The sequence below is a fragment of the Pecten maximus genome, chromosome 10 (assembly GCF_902652985.1).
Source record: "Pecten maximus chromosome 10, xPecMax1.1, whole genome shotgun sequence".
Taxonomy (NCBI): Eukaryota; Metazoa; Mollusca; class Bivalvia; order Pectinida; family Pectinidae; genus Pecten; species Pecten maximus.
Window position 1 is genome coordinate 18,368,171 of NC_047024.1, and position 19,052 is coordinate 18,387,222.

At 33.5% G+C, this 19,052-nt stretch overlaps 12 non-coding genes across 12 annotated transcripts; all 12 read left to right on the forward strand.

Annotated features, from left to right (window-relative positions):
• Positions 1-3,572: 3,572 nt before the first annotated feature.
• Positions 3,573-3,645, forward strand: Trnav-aac. Its single transcript has one exon. It is a non-coding gene; the product is annotated as a tRNA-Val (tRNA).
• Positions 3,646-4,013: 368 nt separating this feature from the next.
• Positions 4,014-4,086, forward strand: Trnav-cac. Its single transcript has one exon. It is a non-coding gene; the product is annotated as a tRNA-Val (tRNA).
• Positions 4,087-9,341: 5,255 nt separating this feature from the next.
• Trnav-uac lies at positions 9,342-9,414 on the forward strand. The gene has a single exon. It is a non-coding gene; the product is annotated as a tRNA-Val (tRNA).
• Positions 9,415-10,323: 909 nt separating this feature from the next.
• On the forward strand, positions 10,324-10,396 carry Trnav-cac. Its single transcript has one exon. It is a non-coding gene; the product is annotated as a tRNA-Val (tRNA).
• A 1,988-nt stretch (positions 10,397-12,384) lies between these two features.
• Positions 12,385-12,457, forward strand: Trnav-uac. The gene has a single exon. It is a non-coding gene; the product is annotated as a tRNA-Val (tRNA).
• Positions 12,458-12,968: 511 nt separating this feature from the next.
• On the forward strand, positions 12,969-13,041 carry Trnav-aac. The gene has a single exon. It is a non-coding gene; the product is annotated as a tRNA-Val (tRNA).
• A 2,840-nt stretch (positions 13,042-15,881) lies between these two features.
• On the forward strand, positions 15,882-15,954 carry Trnav-cac. Its single transcript has one exon. It is a non-coding gene; the product is annotated as a tRNA-Val (tRNA).
• A 286-nt stretch (positions 15,955-16,240) lies between these two features.
• Positions 16,241-16,313, forward strand: Trnav-cac. Its single transcript has one exon. It is a non-coding gene; the product is annotated as a tRNA-Val (tRNA).
• A 754-nt stretch (positions 16,314-17,067) lies between these two features.
• Positions 17,068-17,140, forward strand: Trnav-uac. Its single transcript has one exon. It is a non-coding gene; the product is annotated as a tRNA-Val (tRNA).
• A 476-nt stretch (positions 17,141-17,616) lies between these two features.
• On the forward strand, positions 17,617-17,689 carry Trnav-cac. The gene has a single exon. It is a non-coding gene; the product is annotated as a tRNA-Val (tRNA).
• A 286-nt stretch (positions 17,690-17,975) lies between these two features.
• Positions 17,976-18,048, forward strand: Trnav-cac. Its single transcript has one exon. It is a non-coding gene; the product is annotated as a tRNA-Val (tRNA).
• Positions 18,049-18,803: 755 nt separating this feature from the next.
• On the forward strand, positions 18,804-18,876 carry Trnav-uac. Its single transcript has one exon. It is a non-coding gene; the product is annotated as a tRNA-Val (tRNA).
• The last annotated feature ends 176 nt before the right edge of the window (positions 18,877-19,052 follow it).

Here is a 19,052-nt window from a genome sequence, read left to right on the forward strand (position 1 = left end):
TAACGCCACCTTTCGCGTCATATCCGGGGCCAAAAGAAAATGATACGGCTATGCCGAAACAAAATAAAAAGAATGTCCTTAAAACGATATTTTTAAAGTTTAAGAAACCAGAGTAACAGGTAATGTTGACCATTGATTGACAGACGAAGCGATATCCATGTAGGGAAAATTTGTACATGTATATTTCATATGTGTAATATAACAGTTTACTACCTCCTCCTTTATAACTTCATCTCTACACATGTGGAATGACCTGGATGAATCTACTAGATCATCTCCTTCCTTGGCAATTTTTAAAAAAAAAGTATATCCAGGTCTGATGAAGAAAAATACCCAACATTTTATAATTTTGGTGACAGAAAGACAAATATTATCCATACTAAATTACGACATAGATGCAGTGCTTTGAATTATGATTTGTTCCGTGTAAATCTCATAAATAGTCCAGATTGTAGTTGTGGAAATCGTTGCGAGAGTGCCTATCATTATTTCTTTGAATGTGAAAATTATGTAAATTGCAGAGGCATTTTATTTGACAATTTAAGAAACTTAAATATTAATATAACATTGAATGCTTTATTGTATGGTAACAATCTGTATGCCGATAATGTAAATCTAAATATTTTCAGACATGTGCATTATTTTATAAAGTCCAGCAAAAGATTTTAAGATAAACATTCGTACATATATATACATGTATATAATGTGTTATATTTCATTAATATTGTCTAGGCCAATAAATATTATATTGTATTTAGGAGAGGGCGTCAATACGTTGACATAACTTGTGCCTTATCCTTTTGTTCACTTAATTGACAATAAAATATGTTTAAACCTAACAGTTTAAGATAATAAGGGAGACTGTTTATATTGACGAATCGGTCGTGAGGATTTATTTAAATAAATAGCAGACCCAGTCGTCGAAATGTAAGTATGTACTTTCATTTAGATATGTTAAATGGCTAAGTCGTTTACGTCGATGAGCACAGGTGCACACGCGTTCCTAGTTCGAATTCCGAAGTGGTTTTTCCTTTACAATAAACTAGTTACTTTTTGTTGGTGCGTTGTTCGTGTGTGCATTTTCGCTTGTGGGTTTTTTTTTTTTCGTTGCATCTTTTTGTCTTCCTCTTTTTATTTTTCCTTCCTTCTTTTATTCCAATTTTACATTTAATGTTACGTCATCCTTGCTGCCAAATTGAAATACTCAAGTACATGTGTACGGCATAAACAACGTTTAACGAAATACTCTAACAACCGAGAATATTCTAATTTTCAACTGTTAATAATCAAAATATGTAAATACGTTTTATAACCTTAAATAATTAATATTATTTAACATATCTAAATGAAAGTACATACTTAAATTTCGATGACTGGGTTTGTTATTTCTTTTTATTCTTAGTTTACCTGTTTGTATTGGCATTTTAAGTGTGTGACACAGGGGCTGCTCGGTAAGCTGAATATATACTACAATATTTATTTATTACGATATATTTAAAGACCCGCTACTGTTCACTGTTGTCTTTCCAAATGTCTTGTATATATTGTAAATATTATACAAGCTAGGATTCCATTTATTCTTGTAAAAAACGGGCGTTCATTTATACTTGTACGGCACAAACGTCAATTTATCGCTTGTACAACACGGACGTCCATTTCTTATTGAACAAGACTGGCCTCCTGTTCTTGCTGTAAAACACGGGCGTCCATTTATTTTTGCACAGCACGAACGCCAATGTATTCTTGTGCAATACGGGCCTTCATTTCTTGTGCAATACGGGCTTTCATTTCTTGTGCAATACGGGCCTTCATTTCTTGTGGTATAACACGGCCCTTCATTTCTTGTGGTATAACACGGCCCTTCATTTCTTGTGGTATAACACGGCCCTTCATTTCTTGTGGTATAACACGGCCCTTCATTTCTTGTGGTATAACACGGCCCTTCATTTCTTGTGGTATAACACGGCCCTTCATTTCTTGTGGTATAACACGGCCCTTCATTTCTTGTAAAACAAAGGCGCTCGTTGATTGTAGTACAGCACGGGTGTGTATTTATCCTTGTACACGACGGACATCGATTTATTTTTGTTCAAGACAGGCGTCAAATTAATTGCTATACAACACGGCGGTCCATTCATTTTTTAACAACACTGGCGCCCATTTTTTGCTGTTCAACACGGACGTCCATTTATCGCTTGTACAAAACGGACTTGCATTTCTTATTGAACAAGACTGGCCTCCTGTTCTTGCTGTAAAACACGGGCGCCAATTAATTATTGTATAACACGGGCGCCAATTAATTATTGTATAACACGGGCGCCAATTCATTATTGTATAACACGGGCGCCAGTTAATTATTGCATAATACGGGCGCCAATTAATTATTGTATAACACGGGGCGCCAATGAATTATTGTATAACACGAGCGCCAATTAATTATTGTATAACACGGGCGCCAATTAATTATTGTATAACACGGGCGCCAACTAATTATTGTATAAAACGGGCGCCAACTAATTATTGTATAACACGGGCGCCAATTCATTATTGTATAACACGGGCGCCAATTTATTATTGTATAAAACGGGCGCCAATTAATTATTGTATAACACGGGCGCCCATTTATCCTTGTACAATACGGGCATCGATTTATATTGCTATACAACACGGACGTACATTTATTGTTGAATAAAAAGAGCGTCCATGGAATAAATGGCGTCCCAAATGTTGTTGATGTCGTCAACATGGCGTCCCAAATGTTGTTGATGTCGTCAACATGGAGTCCCAAATGTGGTTGATGTCGTCAACATGGCGTCCCAAATGTTGTTGATGTCGTCAACATGGCGTCCCAAATGTTGTTGATGTCGTCAACATGGCGTCCCAAATGTTGTTGATGTCGTCAACATGGCGTCCCAAATGTTGTTGATGTCGTCAACGTAGCGTCTCTTCATCAATATGAGTGTCAACAAATACAGTCAATTTATATATATGTATTGAGGATACTAAAATACTTATATTTATATACTGTACATTGACTGTGGATCCAAGATATTATAGTCATTTGTAATTGTATGGAATCAGATAAAAATCGCTGAAGGAAAGAAGGCGCTATAGAAAAATAGAACTAAAATGGTGACCATGACCTTGACCCAAAACTGTGAAACTTAGACTTGTCCGAGATACTATATATAGTCTTCTATCAGTGTGTGAAGTTTCATCAACATCTCTCAAGGAATGGACCCGCTAGAGTCCTGACAAACTTTGGCATTTATCTACGTGCATTCATCCTACACATCTGATACCCCCACCCCTCAGAACTCTTATACCATATCTTGAGAAGTCAACACGAAGACTTCAAGATATATAGAACGACAGAAATGTTCCAACTTGAATATCTCGTTAAATGTCCAATGGCCTTTGTCATTGTACTGATTAATGCTACAAATTGAACGTATATCAAGGTGCTTCATATACATGTACACTGTATGTATGTATATATAGCGGCACCGACGATAGGCCTACAATGTACCTCTCGGCCCGCTCCGACAAATGTCAGGCTCGTTATGTATGAAGGTTCCGTGGTGTAGTGGTTATCACGTCTGCTTAACACGCAGAAGGTCACGAGTTCGAAACTCGTCGGAACCTGATATACTTTTTTTTATTACAATCTATTGAACACAAAAAGTGAAACATGTTTTCTACTTTCTTTTTTTATTAATTTTAAATATAATGTAGAATTAATTTTATTTTGTTTTTTTTATCTAACATGAGTCAAAAACGCTGAACTGTACATATTTTCTTATAGAAATATGACTCAATACTCGGTACTTTGGCATAAATCCAATATAATGCAAATATAGAGTGTCATTCACAAATGCTTTTAAAAATGCCTTTTCCCGATACAATACGTCTTTGGACATAAAAATGTCTGGATTAACGTAATTGGAAATTATTATTTATAACGTTAATCATTAAAATTACTTTGAAAATTTCAAAACTGTTCTTTATAAATCGGTTTCGTGGTGTAGTGGTTATCACGTCTACTTCACACGCAGAAGGTCGCGAGTTCGAACCTCGCTGAAACCTTTGTTTATTTTTATAAATGCCAATATGTATATACATTTTATAATTCATGAAAGTTCATAACCGAAATATACTTATTTAGATTTTTGGGAAACTGATTAAGATAAGACTCTGATAAATTACAATTGAAAGTAATACTAATTACAAAGTAAACTGCCATGTATAGGTATTAGCCTGTAGTGAGTAGTGTTCAGCCAGGTGTCTACACACATGAAAAATCTGGGAGAGGAAATTTGCTGGTTTTTATCTAAAATGTAGGGTCATTAACATTATAAACTGTTGAAAATGCTGTGTAAGTGTTGGATTAGCATCCTGTTCGGTATTATTCTGGAAAAATTCGGGAATTATCCGGGAAAATGAACTTTTGTTGTGATTTGAAAATCTTACTCTGAGGACTTGAACTCACCAATATGGCTGCACTGGACAATACAGGTATGTCTACATCCAAAGTTTTAGCAGAGTGTAGGGAAACATTATTTAGTGAAACTGATGTCAGTACTGAAACCACAACAATGAAAAACACGATCAATTCTATTTTTGAAATGTTTACTGAAGTGAAATCAAGACTGTCTAAAATTGAGGAAAATACCAGCACTCTCGAGGAGATTAACACAAAACTCGGCAACCTAACTGTGAGGGTAGAAAGATCAGAAACAGATATCAGTTGTATGAAAAATAAGATAAGGGACATGGAAAGTGACATACAGGGTAACAGTGATATCATGGATCGGGTAAAGGCTGCAAATGATACAGTCGGCAGAAACGTTACAAACATGAAGAAAAGCATTGACAAATTGGAAAAAAATGAAAATGAAGTCCTAGATGAAGTTGATGAATTGCACGAAATGATAGAGGAAATGAAAGATAGGGCTACTGATGCACAGTGCAGGAGCATGAAGTATAATCTGATATTTTCAGGTATTCCAGAGAAAATTTGGGACCAAAATCAGAGTCTAGATGATGATGAAATAACATTGAAAAATTTCATTGAAAGTAAACTCAAAATTGTAAACGCCCATGACATTGCTATGGCCAACGTCCATAGAATCGGCCAACGCGACAGGCGTACCGGTACACGGCCAAGATCAATCATAGCAAAGTTTATTTACTACAAGGATTTACTGAGAGTCAAGCGGAGTGCTAAAGAACTAAAAGGGTCACATTTTGGTATAAACGAACAGTTTCCAAAGGAAATTGAAGACAAAAGGAAAATTTTATATCCGGTAGCGAAAGAAGCTAGGAAAAACGGGAAAAAAACTGTGTTGAACAGAGATCAGCTGTACATAGATGGTGTACTATATAAGGGCCCGAATGTTCAGCCCATGGCCAGTCAGCATACGCCCACTCAACAACCGCGCTCGAAACGTAGACGGGTGATTTCAAATCAGCACGAATAGGGACGCGCCGGAGGGCAAAATATAGACACTAGCTTGGTTTCAAACGAGCCGATTAATACATATGGTGGTGGTGGAAAAAGTAACTATAATGCATGTACAATACAAATACTGTCGTTAAATGTTTGTGGCTTAGTGAGAAAAGCTCAATATCCTGAGTTTCGTGAATTTGTAAATAGTTTTGATATTTTATGTCTCTGTGAATCCAAAACTGATGATTTAGATGTCATTGATTTGCCATGTTTTAAAACTGTAATGAAAAATAGGGCAAAGTTTAAAAAAGTGAAGTCGGGTGGTATAGTTATAGCATATAAATATGACTTGGAAGATTATGTCTATGAAGTACAAAGTGATAGTCAATACGTAAGCTGGTTTAGGTTAGATGGCGCGAAGTTACAAAGTGATGATGATTTTTTATTTGGAATGGTTTATGTCCCACCCGAGAATTCTACATACTGTATTGGTGATCCATATTTGGAAATTGAAACTGAATACTTGAGGTTATCAGCTAATTACAAAAATGTGTGTTTGTTAGGAGATTTTAATGCAAGAACTGCGAGCTCTGTAGATTTTATTGATTACAATGAAATAGACGATAGAGATCAATTAACAACTGAAATCCTAAATGAAGTTACATACATGAATGTATTTGAAAATTCCGGTTTTGCTAAGAACAGAAAAAGTCAGGACTTACACAAAAATAATTTTGGGAACCGACTATTGGATTTTTGTAAATATAATGACATTTTTATCTGTAATGGTAGAGTTGGTCGTGATAGAGATATAGGTAAGTACACCTGTAAAAGTTCTAGCGTTGTCGATTATGTCATATGTTCCTCTGAGCTCCTAAAACGCATACGTGACTTTGATGTTTTAGATTTTAGCCCTCTTATGTCAGATGCACATTGTCCCCTAACTCTTACTATAGGTGGTATGGCCAATACAGTTACCAATGATAACATTAATACACATGATACAACAGATTATACTGAACGTATTAAAAACTGGGAGACTGAGAAAATCCAACATTTTATTGAGAATATAAACGATGACAAAATTCAGAATATTATTGATACAATTAACCAATGCAGTAATACGAACGACCTAGATGTCAATACACTTATGGCAGACTGTAGTGATGTGCTTGTAAGTGCTGCTAAGTCAACTTTTGGTATATACAAATATAACCATACTAATATATGTAAAAAGCCAAAATCAAATTCTAAACCCTGGTTTGACGGTGAATGTAAGGCGGCCAGGAAGTTATTCCGACGCCATAAAGGTATGTACAGACGTCACAAAAATGATTATTTCTTCAATAAATATAAAGAATCAGAAAAATCTTACAAACATACAATGGATAAAAGTATTAATAAATTCAGAAGAGACCTCCGTCGTAAGTTGAAAGATATGAAAAGTAGTAATGCACGGGATTACTGGAAACTACTTAAAAGTTCTAATAGTACACATAAAAACAAAAAAGGTAACATATCGATTGACACGCTTTTTAATTTCTTTAAAACCTTAAATGTTGGAGTAGATGATAACATGTTTGATAATAATGATATTGATATGGGTCCTGTAAATAATGTATTAAATAGTAATATAACCAGAGAGGAGGTGGAACATGCTATTAAGCTACTGAAAAACAATAAGGCTTGCTCGGATGATCTCATCATTAATGAATATATTAAATATTCGCTCTCTAAAATGATTGATCTCTATGTTATATTATTTGATGTTATTTTTAGCACAGGGAAAATCCCTGAAAGCTGGCTTCGAGGCTCTATTGTACCTATTTATAAAAATAAGGGTTCTCCCTCAGACCCTAAAAATTATAGGCCGATTACTATTGTAAGTTGCATCGGCAAACTATTCACAAGTATTTTAAATGCAAGACTATTAAAGTATTCCGACGAAGTTAATCTAATATGTGAAAACCAAGCTGGATTTCGCAAGAAGTATTCAACTATAGACAATATTTTTGTGCTGTATTCCCTAATTAGTCTTACTAATATGATGAAAAAGAAGCTGTACTGTATTTTCATTGATTTTGAAAAGGCCTTTGACAAAGTTTGGAGAAATGGTCTGTGGAACAAAATGTTGTTAAATCATATAAATGGCAAAATGTATACAATTATTTACAATATGTATCAAGGTATTAAATCTAACATATCATTTAATGGTCAGAATTCTGCATTCTTCGCATGCAATAATGGATTGAGGCAAGGGGAAAACTTGTCTCCTTTTTTATTTAGTTTATATTTGAATGACCTTGAGGAGTTTATGACTAGAAATAATGTTACCGGTTTACAGTGCCTGACAAACCAACTTGAAGTTGATTTACATATGTATATTAAACTATTTATTTTGTTGTATGCTGACGATACAATCTTATTTTCTGACACCCCAGAAGACCTGCAAATGCAGCTAAATGTTTTTAGTGAATATTGTAAAATATGGAGACTGAAAGTTAACAGTGAGAAAACAAAATGTATGATATTCAGTAAAGGTCGTCTAAATAACAGATTACAATTCAAATTTGATACTGAAGACATAGAAATTGTCCAAAGTTTTTCATACCTGGGCACTGTTTTTTCACGCACAGGTTCTTTTAATGAAGCTAAAAATTACAATGTTAAAAAAGCAACAATTGCTATGTATGATGTTTTAAAGAAAGGAAGGTTATATAACTTATCTGTTCAGTGTATATATGATCTGTATGATAAAATTGTAAAACCTATATTGTTATACGGATGTGAGATTTGGGGTTTTACAAATCTACAAGTCATTGAGAGAGCGCACTTAAAGTTTTGTAAGTTATTATTAGGGGTCAAACGAAGTACACCAACGTCTATGGTTTATGGTGAACTTGGAGCTTATCCTTTGAATATCTCAGTTAAGACGAGAATGTTGACCTATTGGTCTCAATTGATTAATTCAAAAGAAAACAAACTAAATGTAATAACTTATAAACTGTTATGTCTAAACCAATACCGTAATAATAATGTTCCCTATATACGTTATATACAACAATTATTAGATGAATGTGGTATTAGCTATGTGTGGAATATCCAGTATATCCAGGAATTAGATACTTCTTGGATAAAGTCATATGTAAAACAAACACTCCATGATCAGTTTATACAGCAGTGGGAAAATGATGTATTTAATTCTTCTAAGTCTGGTTGTTACAGAATTTTTAAAAACAAATTTGGTTTTGAATGCTATCTAGACGTTCTTACAGATAAAGAAAGAAATACTTTTTGTAAGTTCAGAACTACAAATCATAGACTGATTATTGAAACTGGAAGGTGGAATAATATTGAACGCCACGAAAGAATATGTACTTTTTGTAATAGTCAACAAATAGGAGATGAATTCCATTATCTGCTAGAATGCCAGTCATTAGCTGCGCATAGAAAATTATATCTAAATAAATATTATTATACAAGGCCGAACATATTAAAATTTAGAGATCTTATGAACTCAAACCACGTAAATACATTGAAAAAACTCTGTAAATTCATTAGTATTATCTTTAGCAATGTGTCCTCCATAGCATGATGTTACACATCATGTTCATCTTGACTTGATCTTTTTTTTTTTTTTTTTTTTTTTTTCGTTTTGATGATTTGAAATTATATAAAATGGTATCATGCGTAACGATATGGTTAAATATCAGATGTTTTGATAAACTAATTGATACAGTCTGCGTGTGCATACTTTATACACTGGCTGAACAACTGTATATAACTTTTGTATTGTGTAAATATGTTTTCTCTGTACTGTTATGTATGGTTAAAGAGAAATAAATTGAATTGAAATTGAATTGTAGGTAGCAGACAACTGAGTCTAATACCCGGTTCTGTGGTGTAGTGGTTATCACGTCTGCTTTACACGCAGAAGGTCGCGAGTTCGAACCTCGCCAGAACCTCAGTTAACTTTTTAATCTAAAATTTCAATTTATTTTTTTATTTTCTTATGAAAACCGGTTTCATTATTTTCGACTGGGAAAAGACAGTCGCATAGCATAGTTTAATTTTCGTGTTATTTGAAACATGCCAAAACGAACGCGTTATGAAGCGAAACCTTATTTGAATGTAAACAAAAATAATAAAAACCACCACATCAAGTTATATATGTAAGAAAGGGAAAGAAACAATCTCAACATAAATTTCAACTCTCTAAGGAAAAAAATAACCCGACGTAAAAACATAACAGTAATTGAAATCAATACCCGTCGTGGGTAATACATGTATGGTAACAGACGTTAACACCTATACAGCAATCCCGCGTGGTAAATACGATATATTTAGGCGTTTATTTCACTTGTCAGAACTCATACATCAAAGATATTTTGACGATGATAATATTTGAAGAAAAAATTCGGGCGACTCGAACAAATGCCTGCGTAGGGTGTTCAACACAACTCGGCGAGCCTGACAAATGTCTGCATTTTTATTACTTATATCGATATCACGTCTGCTTCACACGCAGAGGTCGCGAGTTCGAAACTCGTCGGAACCTCAGAAAAATTATATTTATTATTTCTTTCTTTTTTTTTTCTTTTTTTTTTCTAACATGAGTGAATAAAACTTGTACTGTACATATTTTTGATAGAAATGTGACTCAATACTCGGAAAAGTGTCATATATTAAATGAAACATAAAATATAAAGTGCCATTTGAAAATGCCTATAAAAACGTCTTTTCCCGATACAATACGTCTTAGGACATTAAAAGGTCTGGATTAAAGTAACTGGAAATCGTTTTATATACCTGGATTTTTTTATAACGTTAATGAAATAAATTAGTTTTAAAGTTTGAAGAAAAGATGTTCAATCGGTTTCGTGGTGTAGTGGTTATCACGTCTGCTTCACACGCAGAAGGTCGCGAGTTCGAACCTCGCCGAAACCTCTGTTTATTTTTATCAATGTGTAGAATTTATCTATTTTATTTGAATATAACACATACACTCGCACATGAAATCATAATTACATCACATGTATTATATCATCATCATCATCATTTTCATGGTATACATTCACTTACACGCGCTAATTCATGATTTTTTCACATAGTGACCAAAACCACTATTGTCATCACACCTATACGTACATAATTATGTCATCATCGCCATTCTCAACCTCATCATCATCATCATCCATACTCGATATATCACCATTTTTATGATATACATTCAGATACACGCACTTATTAATAATCTCACATTGTGGCCAAAATCACTATAATCATATATATATATATAATTAGCTCGTCGTCGTCGTCGTCGTCGTCGTCGTCATCATCATCATCATCATCATCATCATCATCATCATCATCATCATCATCATCATCATCATCATCATCACTCTTGATACATACAAGCATCCATATCATACTACATTTTGCATTTCCTTTCATACGTATTCAAGTAATCATATCTGAATAGTTGTGTAGTATAGAAGTAGATATATACACACATCATTATGACTGACATTTACATATCTATGTTTGTATTCGTTTATTCTTTTAGAGAAAGAAATATATGTATATACGTATATGTTTCTATCAATGTACAGTGAAGTAAAATCCAAACAAAAAATAGTAATGTGTAGTTTATTTTTATTAAAGGAGGGGGACACATGATACAGACAAGCACAAGACAGGCAGACACCACAGACAGACAACTACAAGGACAGACAGATTGACAAAATATAAATACATACAAGACATCTATTACGACAAACAGCAAGACAAACAAAAGGACAGACAGACACCCGACGGACAACTATAAAGACATCCAAACACAAACAGATAATCGGAAGGACTGACAGATTGATTAACAGACAAGCACAAGACAGACACTTCAGACAAAAAAAGGCATTCGGAAGAAAAATATAATTGATAATCGATTTGAAAACGCTTTTAAGAAATATTTCCTGAAAATATATGATAAAATTTTATAAATGTCATTGGCTTTTTGCAAACAGTCAGAGTTTGAGACGAAACATATATTCAATGTTATAAATACTTACAAAAGTAAAACCTTTTTCCATTTTTCTCACCCTTTGTTAAAACATTTAAGAGAAGCTTCGCCCTTCCCAATTGCTGTATACTTTTTGAAATTGTGGTTTTTTCTTATTGAATTGATAAGAGCATTTAAATTTAGGGTAGCGTTCAGACATCTGGTTTTATAGATATAATGTTTAATGATGATGTTAATCTCATTATCAACTTTATTATAGACATTTCTATCTGATGGGAGTCCAAAAATAAAATATTGTTTATTTATAGTAAAAGAAATTGCATTTAGAAGTATTTCTAGACTCTGCAATAAATCCTGTACTTTTTGACAATCCCAAAAAATGTGTGTTATGGTTTCGGACTTTGTTGTCAAAATATAGTGTAAAATTCTGTATTGGAACCACTGAAGTTTTGAATCATTGGTTATTTTGAAAAGAAGTGAAAATATATTTCCACCGACACAATAATCAAAATAATAATTATCAGCCCATTTGTTTCTGCCAGTAGGGATTTCATCATTCTTAAACAAGACTTTATATGTTTTGTTCCCTTTGCCCTGTTAATGGTGTATCCATTTTATAATTAATGTTAGTTTATAACCGAGATAGACTAACTTGGTTTTCTGGATTAAGACCAAAATTTGATGATTTACCTTTGATAGCAATACTAATTACAAAGAAGACAATCATATATAGGTATTGCACAAGTAGGCAGTAGAACTGTGATAGGTATGAATTTTCGCTCATTCGCCATCGTGTTTTCGCTCCTTCGCTCCTTCGCGTTTAGGTCGAAGGAGCAAAGGAGCGATATTGGAAATTTGGCGATAGCGGAAACACCATAGATAGGCCGTATGTAGCAGACAACGGAGTGAAACATCCGGTTCTGTGGTGTAGTGGTTATCACGTCTGCTTTACACGCAGAAGGTCGCGAGTTCGAACCTCGCCAGAACCTCAGTTTTTAATCCAAAATCTCTGTTTCTTTTTTTTCTTATTAAAGCCGGTTTGGTTGTTTTCGATTTGGAAGAGAGAGTCGATTAATATTAATTCTTATATTTTCGTGTTATTTGTAACATCCCAAAACGAATGCGTTATAAAGGGAACATTTACTTGAATGTAAACAAAAATAATAAAAACCACCACATCAAGTTATATATGTAAGAAAAGTAAAGTAATAATCTCAACATAAATTTCAACTCTCTAAGGAAAAAAATAAACCCGACGTAAAAACACAACAGTAATTGAAATCAATACCCGCCGTGGGTAATACATGTATGGTAACAGACGTTAACACCTATACACCAATCCCGCGTGGTAAATACGATATATTTAGGCCATTATTCCGTTGTCAGAACTCATAACATCAGATATATTGTGACGAAGGTAGTATTTGAAGAAATAACTCTGGCGACTCGAACAATAAGCCCGGGCGACCGTAAAACATGTCTAGATATATAACATATCAAGGTTCCGTGGTGTAGTGGTTATCACGTCTGCTTAACACGCAGAAGGTCACGAGTTCGAAACTCGTCGGAACCTGAAACTGATTTTTATTGTAATTTTATCTTTTTAACATTAAAATTATCAAGTTTGAAATGTTTTACTGTACATTAACAAGAAATATCTTTAAAAAAGATAAACGGCATAGTTGAAATGCTGGTGTTTATAATATAAAACTGCTGGTGAAATAAATGAACGAACTAATGTGTTTCAGCACAGATAACAAAATGATAACAGTTTGAATCATTTTGGTGATAATACCATGCGCGTAGCCAAGTTATTTTGTATGTGTATGCATAAAAATGAAATGAGGGGTGTATGAGTACCGTATTATGATATAAAGTTAAGTGTTTGGACAATTTAAGTCCGTCATTTACATGTAACGATGTCCGAATAGTTACGTTGTCCTGTTTTCTTGAAACGACGAGCCTTGTTCAGCATTTAGAATGATAGTTTGTGTTGACTTTACCTTATTTTGCACGCTTGGAACACGTTTACATAATGTCCGAATATGTGTTCAATAATCATACGTACATAACCATAGTCCATTGGGCAAAGCAAACCTTTCCTGTGGGAAGGGCTATAAAGGAAAGAAATCAAGACCAAAAACCTGAGATCAACCTTGTATTTAAGTCGCGTTGCCGTAACACGACGTTTTGGGATGATCATTGCGACAATGGGTGATGTTTTATGACGGTGTGTGTAGGTAAAATACATTTATATATAAAAATACAGTTGTAGTTATAAAAATTCCAGTAAAGTCGAATTGAATTTAATATAAATGAATCTTTCAACTGTACCGGTGGTCATAACATAGCACGACATGTGTTCTAGAGTTAAGTTAAAAGTTGGAATTATAACGATTATCATTATACTCAGATACGGGTTGATTGACGAGGATTAATGTCCTTGTTCCGGTTGTAGCCGAGCCTAGGACACTCTCTCAGATAGGGGTCAGAGTTCAGAAGCTTAACTACCAGGGAACCTGTGTTCATGCTTTTTTTTAAGTTTCATAAAATTTTATTCAATATTTACAGATAAAAACGTCATTCAATAATTGAAAAGTAATATGGAATCAACATTGTAATTATTATCAATACATAACTCCTTTAAAAAAACCAAAAACATTTTAAATAAATAAATAAAGCACAAAACCATCGATGTAATTATAAAAGAAACAGATCGGATACCAGTTTACCCTCTTGGATGGAGCCCTGTGTTCATGCAAGCCAGGAAAAACACACTTGGTCTCGTTTGGAGACGTTCATCCCACTATTTAGCAGCCTTCATATATAAGGCAAAACATTCGTGACAGCGTTGGTGTGCAAACCTTATAATTTAAAGATACATGAATTTACTTATTTCATTGAAGATCAGACAAAGGGTACATATATAATATCAAAATCTGTACATTTGAAAATTAGATTTCTGTGTCTATCTGCTTTCAGAAAGCTGTGTTTCATTATATTCAATAGCATTCCTAAGCATACGTATAATAACGTTCACCTAACGTTTGAAAGCAAAACGATTTCCTTAAAATTATTGATTCATTTTTGCATCTTACCAACTGTCATGTAGTGAGGAAAATTCCAATAGTGAATTTTGTACTCTATGCGCATATATAACTCCGGACCTGTTCTTTTGGTTAGTGTTTTATAATTCATTTTTAAGATTAACAGTAACAAACAGGTAAATCACACTTCACCCTGGTTTCCGGTTGTAAGTATTCCTTTATAGGAATGGCACCAAAGGGAGGATGGGGGTCTAGATCAGACCCCAGAAAAAAATTAAATGTTACTATGCCCAAATTTTTAATCATATTTAAATGAGCAATTTAAATATGTAAATGAGATATTATCTCCAATTTTCATTATTCGCTCATTCACTATATGTACGTTTAACAATAGATGATATAGGCGCTTAATTGAGAAAGTATCAGATAATTTTTTCTACAAGTTTCATGCAATTTGTGCCGAAATACACACACACATATTTGAAAAAAAAAAGTTTTTCTCGTTGTGTATAATTGTTATAATGGAATGAATTAAATTATAATTCTATGTTGTATTGTGTTTCGGCATATTATCATGATAACATATCTTACATAAGATAATACATTTTAAGGGATAGGAGATCTAACAATGCTATATAGTTTACATTCAGCACGTTTCTGAATATTGCTGTTAGATTGTCTGAAATGTGTAAAAGAGCTTTCAGATACCCCTTTTTCCTCGTGGAATCAATTGAAATCCACTTTTACCTGAAATGGTTTTACATGTACGTCTAACTGCAAAAAAGCAAATACGTGTACTTGAGACATATTTAAAAAAATAATCTGTTTAGTATAAAAAAATAATCTGAATTATATAAAATAAATATGTATTGTAAAAGGGAATGGGAGGAGAGATAAACAGAAGAAAATCAGGAGAATTTAGAAAATAATTTGCTCTATTTTGAAGGTACAATACCAAATAGACTGATTGATCAAGACAAGAGAGGTGGAGGACGGCAAACCGGAATCAAGTTAATAATCATTACAAAAAAAATCTTATTGAATTATTCTTTTTTTTTCTTTTAATTTGCGTTTCCTATGTTTAGGACTTAACATTTTTGTATCAAAGCTCATTTTAAATTTATCTTTTGTCGTCTGTATAGTAAAGACAATAATAATACACATTATCAACACAAAATAATAGAAAGAGAGAGGAAGGGAGAAAGTCAAAATTTGTTTGAGTTCATTACGTAAATCTAATTCAGCGATACATAACGCCTTAGGACATGTAAACAGGTTTAGAATGGAGTAGCTGGCAATGAAATCGCCTTACTTCTTTATAATACAAAAATAGTTTGAAAACTGTTTGCAATTTTTTGTTAATATCGGTTTCGTGGTGTAGTGGTTATCACGTCTGCTTCACACGCAGAAGGTCGCGAGTTCGAACCTCGCCGTAACCTCTGTTTATTTTTTATAAATACCAACGTATATTCATTTTATATTCATGATAATTCATAACTAATCCAAAATTTCTTTTTTATATATATATTCTTACGAAAGCCGGACTGGAAAAAATGAAAGTTGCATAGTATTTTTCAATTTTCTTGATATTTGTAACATGTCAAAACAAACGCATTATAAAGCGAAACATTATTTGATTATAAACAAAAATCATAAAAATCACATCAATGTTTATATATAAGAAAGGGGCGGAAATAATCTCAGCATACATAAGTTGTTAGTATCGGTTTCGTGGTGTAGTGGTTATCACGTCTGCTTCACACGCAGAAGGTCGCGAGTTCGAGCCTCGCCGAAACCTGAATTATTTTTATGCTTGCAATTTTATAATTAATGATAGTTTTTTTAGCCGAGAAACACTAGCATACATTTTTGGGAATTGTTTTATGATGTTACAGCACCGACAGCAAATTCACTGCATGTCACGAAAATGTATAAATTGCAACAGTATCAAAACTATCGAATTAACGCCATGAAAGACCAGTCGATATTTGTGTAATACTGGCAAATCAGTGGTTTCGTAGGTGAGAATAAGATCTTTATTTTCCCTACAAATAACATTTACAGGAAAATTTAATGTAGATCTTTTTTGTTGGTGTGTTGTTTATTTGTGCATTTTCTATTTGTGGGTTTCCGTTGTATCTATTTTTCTTATATTGAATTACTCGAGTATGACACCGACAACGTTTAACATGATACTCTAACAACCAAGAATGGTTTTTAAATGTACAGTACAAACATCCCGATCAACAACTTGGATTACTTTGAATAAGATATTTAATCCCCCGGTATCATTTTCTCTGAAGAAAGGCGTATCAGTCAGATTTTGGTTTTAAAACGAACTTAATACTAAGTAATATATCTTAAATGGCTAAAGTACGACGAAAGTCTGGCATTAGACACCATATAAACAAAAAACACAGTCTTTGGCCACTTGGAAGAAAACGCAAAAAAAAAAAATAACAACAAAAATCGATAGTTGTGCGAATGTAAAGCTCAAGTAGGCAATATAACTCTGATTGGGTGTACCCAGTGGACTAATAAGTCTAATATCCGGTTCTGTGGTGTAGTGGTTATCACGTCTGCTTTACACGCAGAAGGTCGCGAGTTCGAACCTCGCCAGAACCTCAGTTTATTTTTAATCCAGAGTTTCTTTTTATTTTCTTATTAAAGCCGGTTGATTCACATAATATTAATTGTTAAATTTTCGTGTTATTTGTAACATCCCAAAACAAACGCGTTATGAAGCGAAACATTATTAATTTTGATTCTAAACAAAAATAATAAAAACCACCACATCAATTTATATATGTAAGGAAAGAAATTATCTCAGCATAAATTTCAACTCTCTAAGGAAAAAATAACCTCGACGTATAATTAAAACCCGCCGTGGGTAATATATGTATGGTAACAGAACAGAGGTTAAAACGGACCTATACACCAATCCCGCCTGGTGAATTAGATATATCTAGATCATTATTTCGCTGTCAGAACTCATAACACCAGAGATATTGTGACGAAGGTAGTATTTGAAGAAATAACTCTGGCGACTCGAAAATTAGCCCGGGCGAGCGTAAAACATGTCTAGATATCCGACATATCAAGGTTCCGTGGTGTAGTGGTTATCACGTCTGCTTCACACGCAGAAGGTCGCGAGTTCGAACCTCGCCGTAACCTCTGTTTATTTTTTATAAATACCAACGTATATTCATTTTATATTCATGATAATTCATAACTAATCCAAAATTTCTTTTTTATATATATATTCTTACGAAAGCCGGACTGGAAAAAATGAAAGTTGCATAGTATTTTTCAATTTTCTTGATATTTGTAACATGTCAAAACAAACGCATTATAAAGCGAAACATTATTTGATTATAAACAAAAATCATAAAAATCACATCAATGTTTATATATAAGAAAGGGGCGGAAATAATCTCAGCATACATAAGTTGTTAGTATCGGTTTCGTGGTGTAGTGGTTATCACGTCTGCTTCACACGCAGAAGGTCGCGAGTTCGAGCCTCGCCGAAACCTGAATTATTTTTATGCTTGCAATTTTATAATTAATGATAGTTTTTTTAGCCGAGAAACACTAGCATACATTTTTGGGAATTGTTTTATGATGTTACAGCACCGACAGCAAATTCACTGCATGTCACGAAAATGTATAAATTGCAACAGTATCAAAACTATCGAATTAACGCCATGAAAGACCAGTCGATATTTGTGTAATACTGGCAAATCAGTGGTTTCGTAGGTGAGAATAAGATCTTTATTTTCCCTACAAATAACATTTACAGGAAAATTTAATGTAGATCTTTTTTGTTGGTGTGTTGTTTATTTGTGCATTTTCTATTTGTGGGTTTCCGTTGTATCTATTTTTCTTATATTGAATTACTCGAGTATGACACCGACAACGTTTAACATGATACTCTAACAACCAAGAATGGTTTTTAAATGTACAGTACAAACATCCCGATCAACAACTTGGATTACTTTGAATAAGATATTTAATCCCCCGGTATCATTTTCTCTGAAGAAAGGCGTATCAGTCAGATTTTGGTTTTAAAACGAACTTAATACTAAGTAATATATCTTAAATGGCTAAAGTACGACGAAAGTCTGGCATTAGACACCATATAAACAAAAAACACAGTCTTTGGCCACTTGGAAGAAAACGCAAAAAAAAAAAAATAACAACAAAAATCGATAGTTGTGCGAATGTAAAGCTCAAGTAGGCAATATAACTCTGATTGGGTGTACCCAGTGGACTAATAAGTCTAATATCCGGTTCTGTGGTGTAGTGGTTATCACGTCTGCTTTACACGCAGAAGGTCGCGAGTTCGAACCTCGCCAGAACCTCAGTTTATTTTTAATCCAGAGTTTCTTTTTATTTTCTTATTAAAGCCGGTTGATTCACATAATATTAATTGTTAAATTTTCGTGTTATTTGTAACATCCCAAAACAAACGCGTTATGAAGCGAAACATTATTAATTTTGATTCTAAACAAAAATAATAAAAACCACCACATCAATT